Below are 13899 nucleotides of genomic sequence, written 5' to 3' on the forward strand. Positions count from 1 at the left end.
CACCAAAACTGAGGTAAGGCACCAGTAAAGCTAAGGAGCTGCCTTCCTGGATGTTACAGCTTTAATGCTTGCCAAGCACACACTTCCTCTCATGCTGGGAATAAAGGGCACACTCTTTGAGACCTTGAGCTATGAAGTCAGACAAACCTATGTTTGAACCTGCCTCCATCACTCGTGTGTGTGTGTGTGTGTGTGTGTGTGTGTGTGTGTGAGAGAGAGAGAGAGAACTTGGGCGACCTAGTATCTTCACACGCACAATGGGGCAGTCTTGTAAGACCTACCTCAAGGTGGTTTTGGCACAAGACAGAATGAAATGCGCAGAGCACTTGATAAATGTTAGATGCCATTGATACTTAATGCTCTGACTGAACTATACTAACAAGAACTTGACCACTGGTAGGGAAACTGAGTTCGTATTGAAAGTTTAGGATTTTATGGCTTGCCTCTTCCTGGCACTGAGTTAGGTCCTTTGGGGATTTCATTCTATCGAACATCTGAGTTATGCGTAGCCAACTTGTCACCACCCTGAAAATGTCTACAGTGGACCCCCATCTGGTCTGGGGCTCCAGTGATCAAGAAGTTGTTTCTGACTCCCTGTGCACCCTTCCTGCTGTCACCACAGAAGTGAGGCCTCAGGTCCTGATGAAAACAGCCCAGGCACCACTTCCTCAGCTAAGAAGGCTTTCCTGCCACCCGGGCTGGGCAAGTCACGCCTTCTCTGACTCACAGACGCCTAGTCCTCTATTGTTACTGGCTTTTATCGGACTGTCTCCCCCACCCTGAGGGCCTTATTCCTGGAATATAGTACTTTCTCAAATAATTGTTGAAAGAGCAGAGGAGGGGGCATTCTTTGCTACGCAGCGTTTTCCCATAGATACAATATTACCTTCCCATAGATACAATATTACCTTCCCATAGATACAATATTACCTTTCCATAGATACAATATTACCTACCAGCTGTTTTCAAATCTGGCTGCACATTTGAATCACCTGCAGAGCTTTAAGAACGACTGGTTCCTGGGTCGCACCCGGACTAGTGAAGTCTTTTGGGTGTGGAGCACAGGACTGGGTGTTTTGTAGAGTCTCACATGCTTCTAAACGCAGCCAAGGTTGAGAACCACGGTTATGAGCCATGACTGTTAGGCCCACAGTCTTGCCCACACTCTGAGAAACTACTTGTGTGGGAAGAAGAAGACCAGCCTCCAAGTAAGGGGGCAACTTACATCTTTCCGCCTCGGGTTCTTTTGTCTTTAAAATGGTGATATGACATCTACTGCATGGAGCAGTTAGGGAGAAAGTGATTGAGAGGAAGTGTCTGCTCGCATTGCGAGTCACATTTGTGATGAAGCAGGAACGTCCTAGCTCACACTGTGGTTTTAGTTATAAAATACAGTATCTAAACAAGCAGAGAAGATGCCAAAGGAGTTCAGCTCTTTAACTGTGGTCTGTCTACCTTCAGGGACGGAAGGGGGTTGAAACGAAGCCAGATTGAGCCACGTGGGCGCCCAATGTGGTTAATAGGTTGGTTCCCCTTCAAGCTGATTGTTTTAAAATATTTGCTCAACACTCATTCAGAGGAGGCTGAGGGCCAGGTGGGGAGAACACAGGTTCTCCCTGCTGCCCTGAGCAATTCAGCTCTAGCCTCAGAAAAGACCCTCAGAAGGCAGTTGAGGGCCCAATCACTGCTCCTTCAGGAAACCCATCCACAACGATCATTTCTCCTAAGTATTTCTTTCTGCCACATGGAGTTCTCTCCCTGAGAGGAGTTCTGGGGAACAGAATTTTCACCATCTGGGTGCATCTCAAGTCCAGACTGTCCTTGTCTTCATCCAGCTCTGAAAAGGGGAGGCCTGGTCTCCCTGGGGGTTAAGTGGAGATTGCACCTTCAAAGATCACATGACTGTTCCAAGCAGGGAAACTCGACTGCCCACATTTCACCTGTGGAGCTTCCTATCATCTGTGAATCCATGTTCCTTCACCGGAAGAGAAGCACCAAGGTGGGAGCAGGCCTGCCCAGGGCTCCCGGCTCGGTGGGAAGACAGCAGCGTCGCTCTCCTTCACCAGCTTCTTCCACTCCAGTGGTGGGATTCGCTCTGGACAGAGTTAAGGCAAGCAAAAAGGATCAGGAGACTACATATCTATCCAAATGATTAATCGGAGCTTTCCTGTTATGAAGTCTAAATTTTCCTGTATTATTCCTTTAAGTAGTAGGCTGGAGGAGGGATGGCATTTAAGGCTTTGGGATAAGTGAACAAATGGCAAAAAGAATCAGTGATTTGGTACAACAAGACCTGGGCTAAGACCTCGTTCACTCACAGGTCTGCTGATCTTTGGCACATTAAATGGTTTGTCTTTTAACACACCTGAGATGATAATGCCTGCTTCGCAAGATGAGTTCCGGGACATGATGGGATAAAAGAGTTGAAAATTTAGAAAAACAGTTAAGGGTGTGTGGGCTTGAGGTCCAAGTATGATTTCCAGAAAGTGACACCAGAATGAATACATTTCAGGGTTTAATCAGCTTGTGAGCTTGTGAGTGTGGAATGAGCGAATGAGCTAGTTCAGAGGAGAATTTAGGGAACAGCAGTTTAAATAGTAAAGGCAGGTTAAAATAAGCTTGCTAAGTTAGAGAAAACTGGTTAACGGGACTATGTCCAAAATACATTCCATAAAGTCTATGGGTAAAATTTTATGTGATTTCTTCCTGATAAGATGTGTAGTAATCATTAAGATAGTTTTAAAAAACTCTTTTGATCAAGTATATTTACCAATTACATTCTTCATCCAATTAAATATTTTATTATTCATGCCTCCCATTGATTAAAAAGTGAATTTATATGCTAGCTGCCAGGCAGGGTAGCTTCTAGCAGTATATTTTACTGTTTTTTAAAATGGTAAATATAAGAGGTTTGGTAGTGGTATAAAACAAAATCAAAGGATTTATTTGTGAGTTTTTAAATAAATCTTATTTAAGTTTTCCCAAAAGCCCAATGCTAGAGTTTGATATATTCATGTACACATATTTACTGAAGAAATATAACTTCCATTATCACATTCTTTGCTTCATCAATAACCCATTGGTTTAGCTACACATTATTTTAAGTTAGCTAATAAGAAAGACTATTAACTCCATTTAATTTTAATCTTGACATTACTGCGTTTACTTACAAGATGTTTCTAATTTTTGTATAAATAGGTCCTCATTTTGAGACATCAATTTCATGTTTATTTGAATTGAAAAACGAAGTTTTTCTGAATAAATAAGGCTGATTTGGCTGATTGGCTTGATAGTAAGAACTAATTGGCAAAGGTTATTACACGGTGACTATTTTCCATAAATTGGATTCATTAAATTTGCAACCCAAGGCTTTAGAAAACTCTCTATGAAAATATACTGGCAAAGATGTTCTGAAATGACTGCCTTGATTATTTTTCCCCAAGCCTTTTTGAGTAGATCAGATTAAACTGTTCACTTCCAAGAATGAAAGACTAGGGACTTCCCCGGTGGTCCAGTGGTTAGGACTCCACACTTCCACTGCAGGGAGTGTGTGTTCGATCCCTGGTCGGAGAACTAAGATCCCACATGCCGTGTGGTGCAGCCAAAAAAGAAATAAATAAACCAAGAATGAAAGACTAGCAGGTACAATTAATAATTTTTTGAGATGTTGGAAAAGACTTTTGTATACTTCCCAGGAACCGAGAAACTGAACGACTCCAATCATTGAATTGCAAAGCCTTTAAAAAATCAGATGATTTCTAATTCTTTGCTTTCAATTAAATTAGAAGAATTATCAAATGGTAGACATTAGAAGTAATTTTTGATTATAGATAACTATGAACAGTTGGTATACAACTTGAAAGAATTTTAAAGGATTAAGTGGTATTTTATAACAAAACTCCTCTGCTCCATTCAGTGTCACCAAGGTTTCTCAGCAGTTAGATCAATAAAAATGGAAACCTGGAATAGAATTGTCCAACATTGTCTTATTCTACTAGCAAAAGGTATTCATTAAATTCATCTGTCAATATATGAACCCATTGGGGAAAATATCCCCATCTTTCTGAGAGGAATTTTCTTTTTAACACTTTATTGTTGACTATTTTAAACACCCACATAAGTAGAGAGAGTAGAGAGAGAAACTGGGCCCTCACCAGTTTCGAGAATTATAAACATCCTGCTGTTTTTAATTCAAGGAAGGGTATTTCTAACCATCAGACTTTTATGTTTATGTCTTAGTTGGTTTGGACTGCTATAGGAAACCACCTTCGACTGGGTGGTTTATAAGCAGCAGAAATTTATTCCTCACAGTACTTGACACGGGAAGTCCAAGATCAAGGGGCTGGCAGATTCAGTGTTCGGGGAGAGCCTGCTTCCTTGTCCAGATGTGGCCATCTTCCCACTGTGTCCTCACATGGCAGAATGCGTGAGGGACGCTCTGGGGTCTCTTCTGTAAGACCCTAATCCCATTCCTGAGGGCTCCACCCTCATGATTTAATGACCTCCCAAAGGTCCCACATTCAAATGCCGTCACCCTGGGGATCAGATTTCAACATGTGAGTTTGGGGGGGAGGGGCACAAACATTCAGGGTATAGCAGTTTATACCTCTATTTTAATATTTGTTTTGATTAGTTATGTACTATTGTAATAGAGATATTTCTTAGTACTTAAGACCTTGTGATAGGAAGTCCAAAATTTTAATTAACATGCACATTTTTATTGCAGGGAATTTTGTCCTCATTAAGATAAAAGTATGTGAAATTAAATTATGAAAATTCTTTTGGGAGGTACAGGAGCAAAAGTTTTGCGGACCACTTGTTAAGGAAATAATAGTAGGCTAAGTGTAAAGCTTTACTAGTTTCAAACTGGGCCAAGTCTTCCCCAGTTCCTCAGCACGTTTTGTGATTTTCTGGTACACGCAAACCCTACACATTGTTTATCAGCCAGTCCTGTAGAGACTGGAGAAGGTGAAAAAGTCTGACACAGCTTATAAGTACCGCTTGGGTGTTTAATAAATGCAGACTGTGATCCAGTGGGCCTGGAGAAGGGCCCAGCAGCTTTCCTTCATGGTAAATCTCAATGAAAAGGTTTCAGTGTAGATGACACATCCACATGCATGAGCCCTTCCCACACTGGAGCTTCAGGAGCATGTCACGTCAACACTCACAGACCAGCCAAAGGAGTTGGCTAGGGGCTTCCCTGCTGGCGCAGTGGTTGACAGTCCACCTGCCGATGCAGGGGACAGGGGTTCGTGCCCCGGTCCGGGAAGATCCCACATGCCGCAGAGCGGCTGGGCCCGTGAGCCATGGTCGCTGAGCCTGCTCGTCAAAAAAACAAAACAAACAAAAAAAAACCAAAGGAGTTGGCTAGATCCTGTCTTTATTAAAAACGTTTAGGGGGATTGGTGGTGGTGGGATGAATTGGGAGATTGGGATTGACATATATACAGTAATATGCATAAAATAGATAACTAATAAGAACCTGCTGTATAAATAAATAAAAAATAAATAAATAAATAAATAAAATTTAGGAAGTAAAAAAAGAAATTACCCAGCCCATAAAAACTAACCACCCTGTACCCTGGGGCCTCTTGACCTCTGAGATGGCCCATACTCTGTCTGTGGAGTGTGTTTCTCTGTAAATAAATCCACTTCTTACTTTAGAAAAAAAAAAAAAGTTTATATTTTGTTATTCATAGATTCCTTAGCATTAATTTAGATTTTTTAAAATACCGCATGGAAATAGTATTTACATCAACTACTGAGTTTTTGTGCCAGTGCCTCACTCACCTTGCCCATATCCAGAATGTTTTGGGAGCTCTGCTCTCTGGCCTCCGTGGTGGGCAACTTCTGGGCCAGACTGTGTGTGTTTGCTTTTGGGGGCAGGTTATCTGGAAGTCGTGGATGGTTTCTCTCCACCTAGAAGAAGAAACAACCCTCCCTAGAGCAGCGAGGGCGCCCCCTGCAGGCTTCCTGCTGAACAAGCAGCAGCACAGCAAGTACTGGGCTTTGGCAGGTGTGGCAGTTTCAAAGTGTCCCAGGCACCCGTGGCTGTCCCTTCCTCCCTCTTTAAAGAAAGCCTTTTGTTGCTGGCCCTAGAAGCCTGTCTGGGAGCCGTGAGGGAGCCCAGGGGCAGCCCCGCTCGGTTGAACTCCCACAGGGCATCCACGGTGTGCAGCAGCCCAGGGCAGAGCTGCAGTGCCGCCAGTGTCTAGTGGCTGCCAGGAGTCCTGCACGGGCCACATGGTCAGCTGCTCTTCTTATATTCCATCCAAGGAGTGGGGACATGCGTTAGACCAGCGAAGGGTGCATTGATTTATTCACTTGGTGGGCGTTTTTAGGTGCCTACTATGTCAGATGCGAAAAGGCTGAAGCAGCGAGACGGAGGGGAGGGGCCACAGGTAACCAGCGCTGTGAGGGGCAAGCGGACACTGTGCTGAGTCTAGAGTGGAGAGTGAGTTTCCCAGCAAGGCCCAGGCATGTGGGAGCCTTGATTGGTCAGGAGGTCTGGGTGGGGCCTGAGATTCTGCACCTCAAGCAAGTTCCTGTGTGAGGAGGTGAGAGAGAGGCCTCCCAGCAGCTGTGGGGACGGCCAGATGAGGACGACACAAAGCCACAAAGACGTGGAGGTCGAGGCAGCATGGTATGTTGGACACAGAGGGATGCGCGGGGGCACAAGGAAGTGCCAGCCGTCCCTGAGGCTCACCACGTCAGGGCACCCAGGTTTGCAGCAGTGCTGTCCCCAGGCTGGCCCCATCGGGTGCACCCATGCTTGTCCCCTGCGTCCCCTACTTGAGACAGTCGACTCCACAGTTGCTCACAAGATGCCAGGAGCTGAGGTCCTGCTGGCATCCTTGCCCTGCATCTCTCCGGCAGAGGCCCTGCGAACAGAATACAGTGTGAAGCTTGTGGATTTTGGTCAATCTAAGGTAAATGCCTATAGGAAGAAGAGTCACGTAAGTTCTTACAAGGCTCTTCAAACGTAGCCATCTTTCCGAATAGTCGAAGGTCTCTGGGTCTGTGAACTGACTCTTATCTAGAAATTGGTTGAAGGGCCATGTCTCACTTTCATGGTGAATCAAGTCACACCTGCGCTCACAAGACCCAAAATGGGCTTTAGTTCTGCAGACCAAGCAGGAATCTAGTGGGTGGTTCGTCCATTTCAGCCCCAGAGCGACTGGGGGCGGGGCGTACAGGCCCTTCTGACTGTTAGGGTCACCTTCCTGACCTTGACTCTAAAACGCCTGTATTTTCCCTTTAAGTCAGGGAGCCTGTGAGTTTCCTACTGCTGCTGTAACAATTACCATGAGTTTCGTGGCTTCAAAGGACAGAATGTATTCTCTTACAGTTCTGGAGATCAGAGGTCTGAAATCAGTGTCAGCGGGGCCCCTCCCTCTGGAGGCTCTGGGGGAGAGTCTGTTCCCTGCCTCCTCCGGCTTCTGCTGGCATCCCTAGGCTTGCGACAGCAGCTCCCCGGTCCCCAAGGCCACATCTTCCCATGTCTCTCCTGCTCGGCCTTCATGTCACCTTCTCTTCTGCATGTCTGCGAGGAAAATCTTTTCCTGATTCTCTCTTAAAAGGACACATGATTGAATTTAGGGCTCACACGGACAATCCAGGAGAATCTCCCCATCTCAAGACCCTTAACTTAGTTGCATCTGCAAAGATCCCCCCCTTTCTCCCACATACGGCAATAGTCACAGGTTCCAGAGATGAGAATGTAGCTATCAGTCTACTACAGAGCCCACTTTAATTGCAGTCACTGAAGTCTTTTCAAAGATTCTAGTGTTTCCTCATCAGTGCATTCTCAGAGTTTTGTAGAAAAGAGTATTATTAGACCCCTGGGGGCCATAGTTCAGAGGAGAGGGTGGGTTGCCCATAACCAGTTCATTCCAGCCTTACTATCCTGGGAAATCTCTGAATTCTGATGGGAGTTTTTGGCATCTCGACTTTACGTGGCTGCCACTGAGTTTAGGCTGCTATTAGTCAGCGGAGTAAACGACTAGAACTGATGTTTAAGCCACCACACTATCCATAAATTCAGTCCAACCCAGTATTCTTCTCTTTCTTGTTTAGAACCCTTCACTCGGAATCCATTCCTGCATTTGTTCCCTTCACGTTTGCTGACGTGAATTAATAAAGTGTTGTTGTTTTGGTTGGAAGCTGCCTCCTCCAGACATTGACTTTGTTATTGGCTACTTCAGATCCGGAAAAGGCTGTGGCATGGGGGGAGCTTAAGGAAGTCAGCTTCCTTGGTGGGGGGATGGCGTGGAGAATCAGCTGGGTGTTTGTGGGTCTGACGTATTCTGCGTCTGCTGAGGCCTGCTGCATACCTTCATTCTGAGACATAGAGTCTCATTCTTTCCAGATTGTTGAACCAACTTTCACACAGACACTTCGTGGCTATTTCAACCCTCTGACTGTTTTATTATTTTAGCATGTGCATAGCGAGTCCCAATTCTTATGTTTGACGACTTCAGACATTTTGTTTGCCATTTGACAATGTTCAGTGCTGTTAGGAATTGCTTCTCTTCCCTACAATCTTGAATCCCTCTTACCTTTCACACTGTTCTGTGGCAGCACCAATGCAGTTTCCCCAAACCTGACCCATAATGAACAGTTTATTTCAGGGGACCACAGGTAATTGGCCATTTTCCACCATAGGACATAGGCTGCCAGATTCTCATTCCTCAATATTAGTGGGATTTTTTTACTCAGGGCAGTGTAACTTATTTCCCCAAATTTCCTTTCTCCAAATGTCTTTACTGTTGCCTCTAACCATCTCCCTGTTTATCAGTTTTCTTTTGAAATTCTTGGTCTTAAGCAACAGAAACCAATCCTAGCTGACTTAAGCAGAAAGAGAACTTATTGGAAGCATCTCAAACAGCTCAGAGAATCAGCTGGAAGACTGGAGAATGGGATGGGGCTCAGAAGCCAGAGGCAGGGCAGCATATGCACGAGCACACGCCAGGCCCCTGTGGAGTCACTGCTGTCACCTGTTGGGCACCGCTAGCAACACCCCACACGCTGCTGTGAATGGCCCCAAGCCATCACCTCACCTCTGCATCACTCGTGAGGCAGGGTCATAGGCAGGAGCTCCTCACTGGTTGAGCTCTGGCCTCCTGTTGCCAGGACAAGGGACCCCAAATTTTATTCCTCCCAAACAGATCAGTGTACCTGGGGAGAAGATGACTGATAAAATAAGAAGTATCCATATTTCCTGTCCACACCTTACTTCAGCGCATATCCCAGTGAATTATAATCGTCCACTCACTTGTGTGGGTTTCCCTGCCAGCTGGAAAGACTGTTGTCAGCAAAGTCTTGTGCTTTGTGTCTTGAGGGTGTAGCAACAGTCCCTAGCACAAAGTTCACACTCAGACGAGCGTAGTTGAACTGAACGAATGATGAGTAGACCTTGGTGTAGGGCTGTCCTTGGCAAGTGGGAGCTTGTGTCTGTGGTGTGCAGAGGTGAAGAAGCGGCTGTGCCCCTTATTCCTTAGAGGGTAGAACCTGTAATTTACCTCTTAGAAGCAGCACAAGAGGTTTATTGAAATGCATATTAAATGGAAACGCTAGGCTCCAGGACACCTGGAAGACTTAGAATTTTTCTGAATGTTTCTTGTTTAATTAGTCAAAGTTACAAGACGAACCACAGCTTTATCGCAATCTATCAGTCAGTTCTAGATTAGAACCTTGAGCCTTTGGGGTGTTTCTCTGTGGTTATTTTGTAAGTGGAGGTTATGGCTGAAAGCTGGTGTGGCCTCCTGGTCTTACAAGGCAGCATGGTGGAGGGAAGGGGGTCCCTAGAATATCAGTAGTTCCGAGGCAGGGCTTGAGAAGAGCTGAGGCCTGAGCACCACAGCAGCAGGGTTTTCCGCCAAGTCAAAGCTTTCTCATACGTTCGACCCAAAGCAAAGCTGTCAGTTAAGATCCGATTTCACTAAAGTAATAGACACAGTCACTCACACTGCTTTAGTAACAAGACACACCCCCATCCCCCAACAAGCCCACAGGAAGGTGGGCTCCAGGGTGAGCTGGTCCAGCAGCTCCAGCACTGCCGACAGGAGCCCACCATCTTCTCACCTCTGCTCTGAGTGCACATTTCAGCTCCATGGGAAGGTTGACTCCCCTTGGGCCTCCTTGGTCACATACAGAACGACAGGGCGAGTTTGCCCTGCCATCCTGTTGGACTCGCACGTCACTTGGCCAGCGCAGCCCCCAGGCACACGCTAGGAGAAGACCGGCGCATGTCTGGGGGCTGCCCTGATCAGACTGGCCTGAGCCACGTGGGCCTGGGGAGGGGTGGGAGGGGTGGAGAGCTGCAGTGGGGGGAGGGGCAGGTTCTGTTCAGTATAAAGAAGGTGACAGTGATGACCCCCCAACTCTTCAGTGGAGAGAACATACTTATTAAGTGTCTGTTACTTTAGATGACAGTTTCTGCCTATAATATCGAATTGCTCCATTTTATGTTTGTGGCAAGAAGATTGTGAGAACAATTCGATGCTGGATTACTGACAGCCTACTGTATAAAAATTTTTACTTTTTAAAAGTTATTCCTTTGAGGATCTGATGCAAGCTTATATAGACTCCTCTACAGAACAATGTATGATGTGCTTGCTCATATGATACTAACTTAGGGAGCCTATGGATGACCACAAGAGCGACAATGTTACAAGAGCACCCAACACGGATTTCGAGTTAAGAATTCAGGGGCTTCCCCGGTGGCGCAGTGGTTGAGAATCTGCCTGCCGATGCAGGGGACACGGGTTTCGAGCCCTGGTCTGGGAGGATCCCACACGCCGCGGAGCAACTAGGCCCGTGAGCCACAACTACTGAGCCTGCGCGTCTGGAGCCTGTGCTCCGCAACAAGAGAGGCCGTGACAGTGAGAGGCCCGCGCACCGCGATGAAGAGTGGCCCCCGCTCGCCACAACTAGAGAAAGCCCTCGCACAGAAACGAAGACCCAACACAACAAAAATAAATTAATTAATTAATAAACTCCTACCCCCAACATCTTCTTTAAAAAAAAAAAAGAATTCCTGATTTAGGGGAACTGGTGAGCTTTTAGGGGTTTCCACTCCTTTTAAGTGAAAGGAAGGGTTTTGAGGCCTGTGAAGTCAGGAACTGGTCTGCTTTGCTCACCACTGAATGCTTGATGCCTAGAAAAGTGCCTGCCACACAGAGGCACGCAGTGACCATTTGATGAATGAATGTGACAATAACTGTGTCTCCAAAGAGCTGTTATCTGGATGTAAAGAACTTCATAAATGGGAGTATCTACTCCACTTAAGCTAGGACTGCTCAATGGTGACTGTCTCTTCAGTGGGACAGAACTTTATTCTAAAGACAGGTTCATCTGTGTTAAGAAGCACAGGTGCTTTGAAATTCAAGTGACTTTTTTGTGAGTGGGTGGGATTCAGCTGGCCTGTCATAATTTAGTCTGTCTCTCAGTTTCTCTTTCTCACTGATGTTTAGGGCAGATGGAGAAAGTGCTTGAGAAAGAAGTACTGGATTATCCTTTGAATGTGTGTCAGGGGCAGTTTGACTTGCTAGTTCGCAGGCCTGACAACATAATCCTTCAGATCTTCTCCTTTCCTGATTTGGATGACATTGGGCAGCTGCCAAAAACCTGCAAACAATTCCAAAAGGCAGGACCTTAAGATAATCTTTACTGGTAAATATTACACAGAATTTCAAAGAGAAAGGGAATGATTTAGAAAATTTTAACTTCATATAATGACAAACGTTGGGTTTGTGCAATAATAAAACTTTTTTTTTTTAAACCTATAACCTAAAAAACTGGCTAAGCGACTCTGCTCAAGAGGAAACAGTAGCACAGGAAGAGAGAATGATAAAGTGGTCACGTCTGTAAAATGTAAGACAGTGAGGGTCACAAACAAAGCAATTGTAGCACGAAGAAATATATCATGCTGCATTGCAAGGTAAGTGACATTTTTCAGAAGACACATCAGAGAGGATGCTGAAAATAGTACTAATATAGTTCCTACTCGTGCATAAACTTAAGCAAATACCAAAAACAGGAAAAGAAATTGCATAGGAATTCCGAAGTGCAGACTTTGCCATTGTTCTTCCCTGGGAAACTCAGTAGCAGACTGGTAGAGATCCTTGGGGAAAGAATTAGTTTTCAAATTCCTCATTTCAAATTCAAATGCCTCATTTCAGGCATTTATATACATTTGGTAAGTACAAGCTTTGAATCCATTTGGAAAGAGAAGTAAAGAAAATCTATTTTTTGTACATAATCATTGTTCAAAAATTAGAAAGAAAAGAACTAAAAATCACCTTAATCCTAGTTTCAGTTGCTATTAAATTTTGGCATATTTCTTATCAGTATTTGTCCTAAAAGCTTGAGTACTTTTAAAGCTATTTCACTGTGAGGTTTAGGTGGTTTCTAGACCAAAATACATACATAAAAATATTCAGGTAGTCAGAAATTCTAGGCATAAAACAATTTGTTATTTGTAAGATAAATATTGGCTTAAAGATAAATTTTCTCATTTAAGAACGAGCAAGTTGCAATATAAGGTATTTTGTCTTTTTACTCATTTGAGCATTTATTCAATAAATACTGAGTTCCACCAATTTGGCATAAACAGTAGTAAACATCTCAGTCTCTGCCTTCATGGGCTTGTCATCCAGTGGGTGGGCCGTGGAGGAGTGACGGAGCCATGGGGTGGGGGGTGACGGAGTCTGCGGAGGTTTTACAAAGCAGGATTTAAAATGTGTATCAAAACATAAAAGCTCTACTTCCACAATGTAGTCTCAATTATTAGCCACTGTAAAAATGTTAGTAATTGGCACACATCTTTCCAAACATTTTCTATGCAAATGCAAACATCCCGTGAGTCTATAAAGGGTTTGAAGCACATTCTGCACTCTGGACTTTACCCCACCCTGTGGAGAAGTTGGTGTTAGTGTTGTGCATTGTGGAGCTGTCACTTAGCCACGTCCCAGGAGGAACACCTGGGCTGTTCCAAAAAGAAGGGCATCTAACCGCTGGTGTGTCTATGCTTTGTAGCAGCAGTTCAATCTGTAGGGTGCAGTGTTAGGAGTTCCAATGCTGGGTGTAAGGATACTTCTATTTTATGTTTTGATAGATAAGGCAATTTAGCTTGAGGAATTTTTTAATAACATAAGAACTAACAAATCTCATTTGAAAGCTGACAGAAGTGATCCAAAAGAGGAAGACTTGGGGGTCCAGGAGAGAGGAGCCATTGCTGCAGGCCACCACCATTGGGTTCCTTCCCTTGCAGTCCTTGGGTTTCCTGGGACAGGCCTGTCTCAGCCTGCTCAGGCTGCCATAACAAAATACCACAGACTGGGCAGCATAAACTAAGACATTTATTTCTCACAGTTCTGGAGGCTGGAAGTCTAAGATCGAGGTGCTAGCTTATTGGTGCTGGTGGGGGCCTTCCCAGATGGCAGACAGCGGCCTTCTGGCTGTGTGCTCATGTGGCAGAGAGAGCTAGTGAGCTCTGGTGTCTTCTTTTATAAGGATACTACTCCTATCGGATCAGGGCCCCATCCTTATGACCTCATTTAGTTGCTTCTTTACTTCAATACGGCCATACTGGGGGCTAAGGGTTCAACAAGTGAATACTGGGGTGGAGGGGGACACAATTCAGCCCATAGCAAGGCCTGAATCCAAACGTCATGGGTTCTACCACCTATTAAGATATCCTAGAAATGCCAGCAGTTTGGTGTCCAAATAGCATCTCCTACATTGGCCCTCACACCCCAAACTGGCATAAGAATCCTCTGTCCAATCAACTGCTCCATTTTTTTATTCAGAAAAGTATGATCCTAGTGATGTAGGAAATGGCTACTCCATGAGCATGTGATGGAGTAATTGTATGTAACCTGTAAGCACACTGTATGT

General features: G+C 44.9%; 1 protein-coding gene across 3 annotated transcripts in view; it reads right to left on the reverse strand.

Moving 5' to 3' along the window:
* Window positions 1-6860: 6860 nt before the first annotated feature.
* Window positions 6861-13899, reverse strand: part of UPF3A (UPF3A regulator of nonsense mediated mRNA decay) — a 45658-nt gene continuing 38619 nt past the window's right edge. For 2 of the 3 annotated variants that reach the window (XM_029210529.1, XM_029210527.1), the window contains exon 13: window positions 12557-12710. The gene's annotated coding sequence lies outside the window, so the exon portion shown is untranslated. Of the gene's footprint in view, window positions 6882-12556; window positions 12711-13899 lie in introns of those variants that run through there. The other variant, XM_029210528.1, reaches the window with a different exon arrangement.

The sequence above is a fragment of the Monodon monoceros genome, unplaced genomic scaffold (genome assembly GCF_005190385.1).
Source record: "Monodon monoceros isolate NGI ecotype Baffin Bay Population unplaced genomic scaffold, NGI_Narwhal_1 Super_Scaffold_8, whole genome shotgun sequence".
Classification (NCBI taxonomy): Eukaryota; Metazoa; Chordata; class Mammalia; order Artiodactyla; family Monodontidae; genus Monodon; species Monodon monoceros.